Source organism: Bombus bifarius, unplaced genomic scaffold (genome assembly GCF_011952205.1).
Source record: "Bombus bifarius isolate JDL3187 unplaced genomic scaffold, Bbif_JDL3187 scf7180000007984, whole genome shotgun sequence".
NCBI lineage: Eukaryota > Metazoa > Arthropoda > Insecta > Hymenoptera > Apidae > Bombus > Bombus bifarius.
Genome location: NW_022884367.1, coordinates 3,751,312 through 3,764,575, shown reverse-complemented (window position 1 = coordinate 3,764,575; position 13,264 = coordinate 3,751,312). Strand labels below are relative to the sequence as shown.

The 13,264-nt window shown below is 38.2% G+C and overlaps 1 long non-coding RNA gene across 3 annotated transcripts in view; it reads right to left on the bottom strand.

Annotated features, from left to right (window-relative positions):
* The window catches only part of LOC117204859, a 155,339-nt gene that overhangs the window by 85,055 nt on the left and 57,020 nt on the right, over window positions 1-13,264 (bottom strand). The window contains exons 1-2 of one of the 3 annotated variants that reach the window (XR_004487146.1): window positions 7,149-7,393; window positions 3,566-3,889 (exon numbers count right to left, since the gene is read on the bottom strand). This is a non-coding gene — a long non-coding RNA (uncharacterized LOC117204859). Of the gene's footprint in view, window positions 1-3,565; window positions 3,890-5,699; window positions 5,907-7,148; window positions 7,394-13,264 lie in introns of those variants that run through there. The other 2 variants (XR_004487145.1, XR_004487147.1) reach the window with 2 other exon arrangements.

Sequence of the window (13,264 nt, the reverse complement as noted above, 5' to 3'; positions counted from 1 at the left end):
ATACGGCGTATACGGATTTGTTATCCCCCCGATCACCAGCAGGCTCGAGACAAATGCGCCCTCCCCCCTCCCGACCCAGGGGGTAGGGGGCCGTACGGGGGTCGGTGATAAACAGTGTCGCTCATTCACAATGGCCGGCAAACACGCATTAAAACGGACTAATATGAAGTGTATTAATGCGAGCGGCATTGTCTAACCCATGGTGTACATGGCTACTGTCGTGGAGCCTGCCTTTATCCCACCGTGGGGGGCCTTGCGATGCTTACATACGTATATAGGCCCCCTCGATATACCCAGTGACTTTTTAAAAGCCGCCGCAGCAAGGAAAATGCATTCTTCAATCTCTTATGAATGGGCCAACTCATTCTCCAGGGATTTTAAATGAATTGACAAGTTTTGCACTGGAGGAGCAGATGGACGCGTAAATACTCCAAACTAAAACATGTTATGGAAGTATTAAAGAATTGTGAAAATTAATTCGCAAAGAAGACTAACAAATTAATTCGATTATCTATCGTATAAAGTGTTTACCTTTGGTTCGTAGTTTTAAAGTTTCAGGTCGCAGGTCTCTGTATACAAATTGTTTGTGTTTCGATGTTCTGCGATGGACACAGTGCTAGAACGCTTAATAGATCGCTTGGATTGCTTAGCAGATACTAGAAAAATCGTGCAGCAAGCGTTTGAAGTTAAAGCACAAGTTGCACATATGCAATAGATATGCAATGCAAGTATATACGATGTGAAACTGATTTATTCGCTGTAGGAGGAAAACCTCCAGATCTACCATATTTTTTTTAATAGAAAACGTATTGTCCTCCTTTTCCTACGACGACAACTCACTATCAATAATTCTTCTACGGTACAATATAAATACACCAAAGGAACTGAAATAGTGGAATATAAAGCGAGGAAAAGAACTGTTGCAAATGAATGACGAAGTGGAGCAGTGGAAGACAGACATTAAAGTGTATTCCAAGAAGCGTTCAAGTACAAGGTTACGAGGTACACCCCGTATGGGACCAATCGCAGGGTAGTGCTGCAAGCTAGTTCTGCCCACTGGTCTAAATTATGGGGTCGCTGTCCAGCTCGCCACGCATAAATGATTGCCCGTGTTATGTTAAACATCCAACAACGGAGAGCCCCGAGAGCTCACCCACACGAAACATCCGATGAAGGTGGAAGAGAAGCTGGATAAGGGAAGAAGAGAAGTGGAGGAAGAGGCGAACGTTATTTATCTCGAGCAGTCGCACGAGCAAGGATTTTGAATAATTCCTGGTCGGCGGAAGAGGTCGAGGATCTTGCAACTCCAGGCCACTTCGTATTGTCCATAAATATTCTCCAGTCTGCAAAAAGTGTTCGACCACGGGCCACGCGTGCAACATCACATTTTCGTACCTCACATTCTCATCCTCTATCCTCAATTTGCTCTTCCTGACAGATACAGGGCATTCATCTTTTGTATTATACAATTCTCCAAGCTGCAACATGTTGCCGCGTTTTTCCTCACATTTCGGAATCTCGAAAACGTCTCAATAATTTTCGACACGAATTTTTATATCAGTTACGTTTTTCCTAGTGCGTTTATAGATCAGGATGAAGAAGAGTCCTGTCTATTTTGGGATTTCCTAAAATCACTGTAGGATTTGTCTGCTGTTGAAAAGTTGAACGACAAACTATTCTTTGTAACAAAGTGTATCGTAGGCTTTGTATTGTATACGAGACAGGTAGAAAAATTTACAATGAAGACAGTCTTCTTTAGATGAATTAGTTTAGATCATTGTAAAACTTTTTCACAGGAAAAATGTTGAATACTGAGAACTAGACTACAAAGGCATTGAAAGAATATTTAACTAAAAAAGAATGAAAAAATCATCATCAACGGAATAGGTAGGAGACAATCATCAATAATGAAAGATTAAATAGTAGAACTTTTAATTAGACTTCTTTTCTTTCTGAGAATTTCCTATCATCGGTCTAATGTTTTCCAAACGAACCGATCTTAATGTATCTTCCAAATAGGAGCGTAGAATATGATCTTTCCACTGATTGTGAGAATATACGGTTCTATCGCGGAAAATGCAACAATTTGCTGGACACACGAATGCCTCAGAAACAAAAATACAGTTGGTGATCGACTCAGAGATCGGTCGGTCAGTGACCAACGAGGAAAAAGACATATTAGAGACATCATAATGCCAGGGCGAAGCTGTGTTCCAATTTATAACCGGATGATATCGCGATAGAGTCTCAGGTTCGAGGCATTGTGTTCGGTAGGGTTTCGTTCCTGATGTTACACCGGGCATCGACTGGGTGGGGTCTTGGTGCCTTGGTGGCCTGCCACAAGGTATCCTTTTGATATCCTGTTAACTAATGCCAGCTATTCGTTACAGACGAATAACTCAAGAGACGTATACGTTTTCCGCTTAAAGAATACTGCCGCGTTTCATGAACGATTCGACACACTCGAGTCCTCGTTCGAAGATTCTTCAAAGTCTATCGAAGTATTGTTCTTTGGGATATCGATCTTTTCGATCCAATATCGGAATAAAGCTTCACAATTTTATATTCTTCACGTGTATTCTATTTTATTTTAAAGTATTTGTTGGAAGTCATTGCGACGAACGTTATTTGTATTCTCTATTAATTTCTTTCAATTTGTTTATACAGATAAGCACAGTTATTTGGAACAAAGTTGAAACATAATAAAATACGTACGTATTCAAGTACGAAGTATTATCAAAACCTCCTTTACAACGTTTTATCTGAATGCGACGTAAAAATAATCTCACAGAGAAAAGGACAAGGTAAAAAGAACTTGAAAGACGCATAGATTAACACGTGCAAAGCAAAGGAAGAATGTAAAGAAGTATATATAAAGCTTATGTAATATAGTGGGTGAATGAAGGGAAAAAAATCCTGGTTACAACGAGCGAGAAAAAGGACACCACGATGAGATATGAAGTTGAATCCACGAGATTCTTATTCATGAAGGAATACTTATTTTATACAGGAGATAAGAAAAATCTACATTATTGGTAAATATGTATTGCATTTATCGTGGCACGTCAAGCAGGAAATTGACCTGCACCTCTCTAATTTCATACGTCTCGACTGATATTTTAATATTGCAATCATTGCACTAATTCAAAATAGTACATCGTCTTACAAATTTGAAATCAATTAATCCTACTGGAGCTTGAAATGAAAATTTCTTCTAGAATTTCGCTCTTCAATGCAGATTATTCTAGCTAAACTAGTATACTTGAAAAACTTCTGCATTAATTAGAGAATTACATTCCAGATAGATACTCCTAATAAATTGTCTTAAAAAAAAAAAAAACAATCGTGACATAAAATAATCATTCCGCAGCATAACAAGCTTGCAAGATTAATTAAACTGCAATAACTCCACCTATAGAATTTCAGTCTACATTAACCCACATTTTTCAGAGGTTTTTCAAAATAATGTAGTATTATTTCTCCCTCTAACTAGGGTACGAGTCCAATCATCAAAAGAAAAGCATAGTATTGCGTGATAGCAGTTTCTTAGTGGATAGGTACTTACCTTGCAATTACTCCTCTGGAAGAATGATAAATATATCTGGGTTGCATAAACCTGAACCGCCGCCATTTCTCTTTCCACGGCATCAACGATCTCCAATACGCTTTGCGACAGGTGAATCGGCCAAAGAGTGCACCCTTTACAGCAAAAGAATTAATCGGAACGACGGCACAGAACGTGATCCCGTCAGGTTGAGTCCAGGAGTAGAGGATCGTGCTGGAGGGGCAGGACGAGGTTGGTCAAGTCCTTCCTTGTCGGGATCACTCTAGTAGGCGGTACCAACGTGGCCAGGCCTACCTCTCTTCTGACTCGGGTGTAACAATGGATCTGCAACAATATAAGCATCTCGTTTTCGTCCGGATCTAAACTCGCTTCTGTGCTCTTCCTCTGACGTATACACTGATACATGACAAGTAGCCAGCCCAACAAAACGCCGGGACTGAATATACAGTCGGTAATGCGCTATTGTATCGACTTTAAATATCCGTTGGTTTCGTCTTCCGAGCGGTTTCCGGTATTCAACGTTCTCCTGAATCTTCACACGTTAACAGAAACTTTAACACGCGAGGAAAATTAGACGTTGATACAAAAAGGTACAAATATAGGTAATATATAGAAATGGTAATTCTATTCCGAACTGGAATACTATTGGTTAGGTATTACCAGTGGGAATAGAATATTGTATAAGCACGGGTATTTAATTTCAGATACGAAGAAATATTTATCGTGTATAGCGAATATAATAAGATGTATAGTGGAATCTTTTCTAAGAATTATGAATGCATTTGTTGTATGTGATAATGAGTAAGAAATAAAAAATAAGAACAAATAAGCAAAAAAAAGATGGTAGCAAAATAAAAATGAAGAAATAAAAAAAATAGAAATTTTCCTTTCTGTTATGAAATTAGAATATTCATACTTAATGAGAACATGTCTGAATATACTACATATACATATACCTGGGCGTATTTAAAGTATAATTGCATGTAATTTTAGCTAAACTTTCTATGCTAGAAGAACACAGATCTACAATTTTAAGCACGAAAGTTGAAATAAGAATGATAAATGGAAAATATATAGAATTATTATTCACAAAAATATTTATACGTTGTTACATCCCTGGTATGAATGTTATAATACATAATTTCTAGAAATACACCGAATTTACGAAATTAATTAAATTCCAACTTATAATCACGTACATATATTTTTCTTAAAAGCAGAATTAAAGAGACTCGTGTTATATGGTGTTTGTAACCGAGCCATGAAAATATTATGAAAACACCAGTTCGGTTTTTGTTCATTTACGCTTTGTTAAATGAACATCTCATGAATTATAAAAATTTTTTACCTTTGCGGCCGGGGATTAAGTTTTACATTCACAGCGTCGAGCGTATTTTACACTACGTCTGGTCCAACATTAAAAATAGATAATGGAGCGGTGAAAATAAACAGTCATCTACGTGCAATCGCTACGTAAGCATGCGTCGTGGAAAAAACAACAGATATGGAGAACAGGGTAAGGAAAAATATAAAGAAAAAAGCCAAATATCATTTTTAATTCATAACTCCATCGGAAAGTAACCAAGGTACTCTGAGTTTAAAAATTGAGATAAAATATCATTTTCCTTATATTCTGTATCCTTCTTTGTGATGCTTTGCAGAAATTATTAAAAAATATTTCCTGTATCTTTAACAGTTTGGAATATTACTATAATCTAATGAAAGTTGATCTATAAATAAAATAAGTAAATTCATCGCGAAACATTAATATACAAATAATATTTTATCTTTTCAACTTCCGCTTTAATAGTTGCATTGCCTCAAGAAATAATTTTTACTAGCTACGAATTAATCGTAAAGATTTACTTATAAACTCACAGCTGTATCTACCTTATGATAAAGTAAATTAAAATTTCAACGATAATTTGAACGCAAAAACGGCGTATCAGTCAAGATCTCAAACAGCGAAACGCTGTAATTTATACCACGTTAAACATTTTAATAACAGTTACTAGTAGATACTACGTGTAACGAAATGATTTTTTTATCTTTGATTATCACTTACATAAACGTGACAGAATTACATTTTTTTAACAAGGATAAATACTAGTTTCAGATAGAGACAGGTATATACCTGTGGACACGGCGATAGATGATCTCTACAAAATGATGTACCAATGATGTTGACAATCTAGCGCCGAGAATACGACGATTCTCGTTCAACTAGCCTCGGTAACAAGCCTCATTGCCACTTTATTATCGCAAACAGATCTGCCAGGAATAGCCACAAATCACACAGAACTGGTTATCCGGTGCGTCATACATGAGCTTATGTCCGTGTTTCTCAACAGCATTATCTATGGAAACGGACTAACTCTCCTATACTGAATACGATGGGAAATATTCTCGAAACAGCATGGAACAATTAGCAATTAGCATAATTTCCAATCCATTACCTCCTAATAGAAATTCGAATGTATGCACAGAAGTGACTAAAAGGCATACATGTAACAGCTTTGATTTATTAACTTCTAAGTTAATTTGTATACGAGAATAAATGTGATTCGTAAAGATATCTTCTAGGCAGTTATTTCTGGATACATAAGGGAAAAGGATTATTCTAAATTGAAATAACAATGTTTACACATAATTACAACTAGTTTACTCTTGAAGATATTATATTACTGTTTAATGAAATTGAAGTATCTATCCATTACGAATTTTAATCGGGCGAATCAACGAATAGTATGAATTTTGATAATACGTTGGAATAACGAATGTTACATTAATTAGAGAGTGTTCACTAAATAATAAAATGTAAACTAATGTTACTCAACTTACATAATCAAAGAATCAGTCAGAGATATCATAAACATGAGGCGAATTTTAGGTTAGATCCAGGTTAAGTTGTGAACACTTTAAAATATTACACTATTCACGGAAAACACGTACAATTAAAGATAATTCACTAAACAATACTAAAAACTCTGTTACTCAAACAAAATCGATATAATCGATATCGATATCGCAGACGCCATAGAATTGAAAACAGAACAAAGCAATCTATGTGTCGACTTCACCTTCAAACTTTACCGAAATCCTCTGCTATCTCCTTATTCCATTAATTTAACCTCAAATCATACAACATTACCCTGAAAAATGGCATTGAAACGTTGTTGCTCAATGAAACACGTTCGATCTTGGATTTTTTGAAGGGAGATCCGCGGTTCTATGGTCGATATCCTCCGCGGCGGGTAGATCAATGCCCGCAACCAGCCCTAAATCACTCCTTATGACAAGAACAGATGTACGCGAACCTGTCCTGTCGCGAATAGTCAGCGCAATAAGGCGGCGGAGGACGGTCGCGCAGGTATCCGGTAGTCTGGTTCGTTCGGCTGGCTACATCGAATCTATGAGAGCGGCGTTATCGTATTGTAGACTATGAGGCGCTCTCCGCTCGGGCCGTTCGTGTTATGCCGGCTCGGTATACCGCGCGCGGCAGCAGCAAGAATAACGCGACACGTATATAAAGACGATGGTATATCTGTATCAATTGTATGCATATGTGGATCCCTTCTCTAACCTCTTCCTCCTCCGTTCACCTCTATCACACTCTCTCTCGCTCTATGTTTTTCTCTCTCTCTCCCTCCGTTGCACCGCACTTCGTTGGCGCTCCAAGTTCCAAGGAAGCTCGCGCTCCTAGAGCTGCCTATGTATATTTGTCGCGCTTAACCATTATACGCTTTATCGTTATTGTTCGTCACCGAACGTAGCCTCTCTTTCGTCCCACTCCGCGCCATACTGCGAACGCTGACCAGAGATGCAACAGTGGAAGGGGACAACGGAGGAAAACTAGAGGGCGCTAGAGAAAGAAAGACGGCGCTTCGAGAGTTAACCTCCGTTAAAACAGCATACCTTATGTGATCTTCATTTGAATACGATTATGGATAACGCGATACGCGAAAGAGCTATGCCGCTGCATCAAATTTGATATTCAAATGGACGATACGTCTCTTGTTCCTGCGCTCGCCAACTTCAGCTCGATCTGGACTGATCGAAGATTCGACGAATACCGGCAGATCGCGAGACCGCGAGCTTTCCTGTCGGGTTTGTGTATTATACGTTTTCTGCGAAAGCGTACGAACAAGAACTAGCTACTTCCTGGAAGATGTGTACATGTATCGGGATTCAAGAGTTGCTTAGAAATAGAGAAAGAACGTGGTTAGAAATTATAAAGGCTGGTATACTTACATTATCTAATCGAGTAAATGTAAAGTAGATAAACGGTAAAAACATTGATACACTCATCTCCATTATTCTATAAGCGCAGATAACATTTTCAACCACACCATTTTCATACCATTTTCGTTCATTTCCTGCCATTAATGTAGTATGTTATAACCTTCTAGTCCCGACTGTTCTTGCTCGATCAAATTATACTTATATACCTGGAAGAAAAAAAAGATGCTCATCGATACGGATAGCGTTTTTGAATGCTCGACGCACAATCCGCCATGGAGATAAAGTAAGAGCGCGATCTTATTTGAAAGTAAGATACGCGATCGGTGACATTTCTATGCCAAATATATCGCACAAAGCAGCGCCGCTTCTCCCTGTCATATTAAATATTATTTATGTTCGTTCGTATAAAGATCCCGGTTGCTTACGAGGCTTGCTCTCTGCACGGACGACCGCGTCTGTGTTTTCCATACAAGTACAACCGCACACACGCCGCCGCGATAAACCGCCGCGTGTGTAACCACCAGCATATGAAACACAAAGAACGGCCAATCGAAAAACAATATCGATCCATTGTTTCGTCCGTCCAATAAATATCGTAAATATCGGTCTACTGAATTACAGGTCCAATCTCGTTCGCAGATCAGCCGACCTGCACTGTTACATCGTAAACTTGCCTCTCCGCTGGGCTTCAGCTAGTCTACTGATATAGTAGCTCCAACGCAACGTGCGTTTGATGTAAAGGAATCCGCTTTGAAATTCCCTTTATACGCAAGGGTCTTTTTCTGAGTTGTTTAGAGTAAGTTTTTATTGATGCATTCGTAAATTATATATACCAATTGAACTCGAAAAGAAGAAAGTCATCATCTTAAAGCGCAGAAGCTGTAATACTACAAACAACAATTTTGTTATGTTGCGGTGTAAATTCCTGCTGTAATATTAAGGAAAATTAAATAAATATTTGGAAAGCGTGCAACTTTATTGAAATATATAGACCTTATGATGATCAAAAAATAATAATTTTCATCCTAATTGAAAATTGGAGATTGTATCGTAATTTAAAATATTACCAATGCTTAGAACAATTGAAATCTGTTAAAGAAGCGAAAGTATGGGTAGATATTTTTACGGTTTGCATGCAAAGATACTTAAATGTATATTATGTTTTGTCGAGTATTGCGTCAATAAGAATACATAGATGGACAATGTTGATAGAAGAGACTTTCTGAAGCGTATATAAAAACGTATGTATCATGGAAGGCCATTGAGAAGTAACATTATATCGCATTTGTTCTCGTGTACCGAACTGCGACACACGTTTCTACTCGAGTTTCCGCCCTTGGTTTTACGTAACCCTTTGAGAGAGCGTAAGTCAATGATCATGACCAAGAAACACCAATTTCATCAAATTTTCTAGGGAAAATATTATCAACTAACGTAAATAAACATTAATAGCAGTATATTTGTATATTACATTACGTATTATGTTAACTGCCTTAAAGTACATAAAAGGACAATAAACGATATTTAAAACAGCTGCAAGATTTGTGAAAGGATAGATGAATTAAATTGTGAATATTTAAGTTAGTTGATAGTACTGACAGCGCCATCTCTTGCTGAATATTCGAAGCTGCGGTGTGTTGCCAGTGACACTCAACTTACGTTCACATATAAAATTTCATAATTATTTTACGAAGAAATATTTTCACTTATTAGTATAAAAATGTTAAGTAAGAAATTAAATGAAAAATTCTTTAAATATAGGTACTACAGTGCAAATTAAAGCAGTTATTTCTTTAGAAAGGAACAAAATTTTTGCATACAATTTCAAGTTCAATTATTATTGATATTTTCATAAACCAACAATTATTGATCTACACAAACCAAGTATTTAATCTTTCGGATAAAACTAAACACGAATAAAACAGTCTTGCGGTACAAATGATTTCTTCTGCAAATCTATAGGTTTTACTAAACTATCAGCTTGCAACGCGGTCCGTAATCGCAAATTGTATATTTCATTTCATTATTTCCTTTTCTTTCCTTTTCATCTATCTACCACTAGTTAGCTAGTTTTGTTTTTCTTTTATTCTAACTATACCTTCTAGAATACTCTGTAATGTGTATCCACATATACAGAAGGTTTCTCTTATTATTATTATAAAGCTATCTTTAAATAACAATATCTATGATTATGATAATCGCTACAAGACGATTCTATTTATCTTAAACTGGTCATGAAACAAACAATTTATAAGATTGGAGAGTCCATACTATAGAAATGTACCAATTCCCCTTCCTACTTATAATTTTTCATTCAAATAACGGCAGACGTTCAAACAAGCAGATTTAGCCAGCAGAAGTTCTTCAATCAGACGCTAACTAGAATTCCCTTCCATTAAACTTCCATCATAATAATGTCAATAATTAGCGTTGAACTCCCTAAACATTCGGTACATTTAATCAAATCTATACCTGCAAGTCTACTAATAATTGCTAAAATGTGTACCTTTCTGAATTCAGAAATTGGCGGAAGCCAGTAAACAGGTGAAAAATTCCAGGAAATTTGGAATACGAATGCACTGGGTACGTAGGTAGATAGGTACGTGCACACGTTGAATCCGTGAATTTTTCGCGAGTATCCAGCCGCGGTATAATCTCGCATCGAGTGGTTGGATAGACTCAGAGGAAAAAGAACGGCGGGAGTACAGACGGAGAAACGTACACGCTAAGGGTGTAAGTAGGGAGTGCGAGCGAGAAAAAGAGAGTATGTATACGTATGTATTAGAAAAGGAAGAGCAAACGAGGGAAAAGGAGAAAGAAAACGCGACTGTAGAGGGAAGGAGGGGGCGGAGAGTTAAAGAGGATTGCCGATCCATCCATGAGGGACGATGCAGTCTCTGAATGCGAGATAAAACCTCGCTGATGCCCAGCAGAGCGATCTGTGTAGTGCGAGTAAGAGTGCAAGCCGACCGTCAGGCGGAAAAGAAAGAAAAAGATAGAGGGTTAAAGAGAACAGCGGGCAGAAAGAGAGACAGGGAGGGTGAGAAAGAAAGAGTGATAGAGGGAGAAAGAGAGGGGAGAAGGGTGAGGAGATCCATTGAATACAGCGGAAGGTAAAACTCGAGGTACCAGATCCGAAGAGACGCTGAAGACTCTTCCAAATCCATATAAATTGTCGTATTGTTAGAAGGCCATGCCGCATACCAATTCGAGATGACACGGAAAAATCCACGGGGAAGAGCAGCGGCAACGATTTTTGTCGCCGGTTTCCAACGCGATCGCCAAGTCTATGTCGTTTCCCTTCGACATGGCATTGCGCAGAGTTTCGAATTTAGCATCCTCCGCGATCTACGTACCACACTCTGCCTTTCCGTTCCTCTTTTCGTTCGCTTTATCGGGCAATTCATGGGTTATTCAAAGGGACTATCTCTTCCTGGATTGTAGGTATAGTAGGAACGAAGGTGTAGCGCGTTCAGCTACCGCGAAACGTGTTATTTCTTTTGCTCCTTGAAAGAAGGAAATGAGAACGATCGATAAAGACACAGTTGCAATTAAAACCTTTTCTACGGATATTGCCCCGACTGGTGACAACTTTAATTACATTATCTTCATTCGGATTTGATTGAGAAGAAAATTTCTGAAGAGTCTACGACTTCAGAAGAATTTGTTGAATTCGATAAACCCAACAAGTATTCATATCCTCACCTCGTATAAAGATTGGTATATTTTCGTCTCATCCAATCTACAAAATCGGCTCTATACCATACATTTGGATTAAACACATTATTTCCAGAATTTTCCGTACATACGCTACTCCTTAACTACACAAAATATTGAAACTGTTCGGAAACGAATCTAAATGATATCCTTCGATTCTTTAATACGGACGAAGATTACTGACACGATGAATACTTCGAAATCCTATTTTCTTACCAGTATTTCCTTATATTTCACACCTCCGTCGAAAAAGCAAAGAAACGAGACGTAAGAGCGGCAGAAGAAACAGAATTTCTAGTTACCAATAGCCAATGGAAGAGTGGAGCGTGGTGAAGATCAGAAAGCAGGCTGGTCGCGGACGATTACCTCGGAACGAAAGATTCGCTGACACACAGGGACCTTACCTTACTGAAAATAACCCGCGCAGATACAAGTGGCAAAATTAAAAAGGAACACGAGAAGCGCGTTTAATCTCCCGGTCTATAAAGACTCTGCGACGGGGGAGGATCGAGACGCGAGAAAAGAAGAAGATGGGAGAAAGGATTTCGCGCGATTCGGCAGCAGCCGCTCTACGTTTCGAAGGCATCGGCAGAAAGGAAATCGGCTTACCGGGCAAAAATATACTGATATTTATGAGGGTCGCGACATCAGAGCTAATCTTTCGGAGATAATAATTTATCGGCCACCGGTACACCAAGGAGGTGTATTTTGACTGAAATCCCTTTGCCCCTTCTTTCTTCCTTGCGTCTTTCCACGCCAACCCCCCTACGATTTCGATGCTCTCCGGTACCGACTCGTATTTCAGTCGACTTCAAAGAGCTGGTTGACAGCGCAACCTCCCTCGACGTTTCTTTCACGATAGAAAAGAACCACCGAAGAAAAACCCGATGACGTTTATCGATAGCTCTGCAAATCTCTGGTGGTTTTGAAAAAAAAGGATTTCTCTCAAATGTGAGTTTTTCCATCTGACGATTAGGCTATGGAAGTTTAATTATTTATAGAGAATTTTAATGCGCCTCGCGGTATATACATCAAGTACAAAATATGTAAAATACCTAAATTATTCGTTAGAATTCTCCAGCGGATCAAACATCTGTTTAACTATCATTCCTTTCGTTGCGCTTATAAACATATGAATTTGCGTAAATATTTACAAACTAGTAATCACACGTTTGACGATAAATATGTAGCGAAATTGAAAAGTTTACAAAAGGTAGAATCGATCAATTTGTCTTCCTAAATTTTCATTTCTATGGTTGTGTTCGAATATCAGTTCGTACAAACATCTGCAATATACTTTACATATACTCTTCACAATATTATTTCCCAACATTTCCCGATAAGATTTATCTCGCTGTTAGATTCAAATATGTTCTTCGAAATCCCAAAGTATTTACCTTAAAACTGCATCAACGTCGATCGAAAAGAAATATTACAGGCAGGTGTATATTGCGACCTTTTTCGTTAAACGAAGAGGCAGCAAACAAGTCGGACGATTAATCTAGAATAACAAAGTTCTGCCAAATTCCTTCCAAACAAATCTTCTTGAAATGTTAGAACAGCTGTACGCTCGGGTTGACCGATTTTCGTACAGCAAGAGATTCGAGTCGTTGATCACTACGAGGATCGCGATGAAAAGCTACATCGCGGAGAGACGCGTGTGTGAAAGACCGTACCAGATCGAGACGGGGCCAGAATAATAATAGGATCCGAATTCCTCGGTGATACATCGACTGGCGT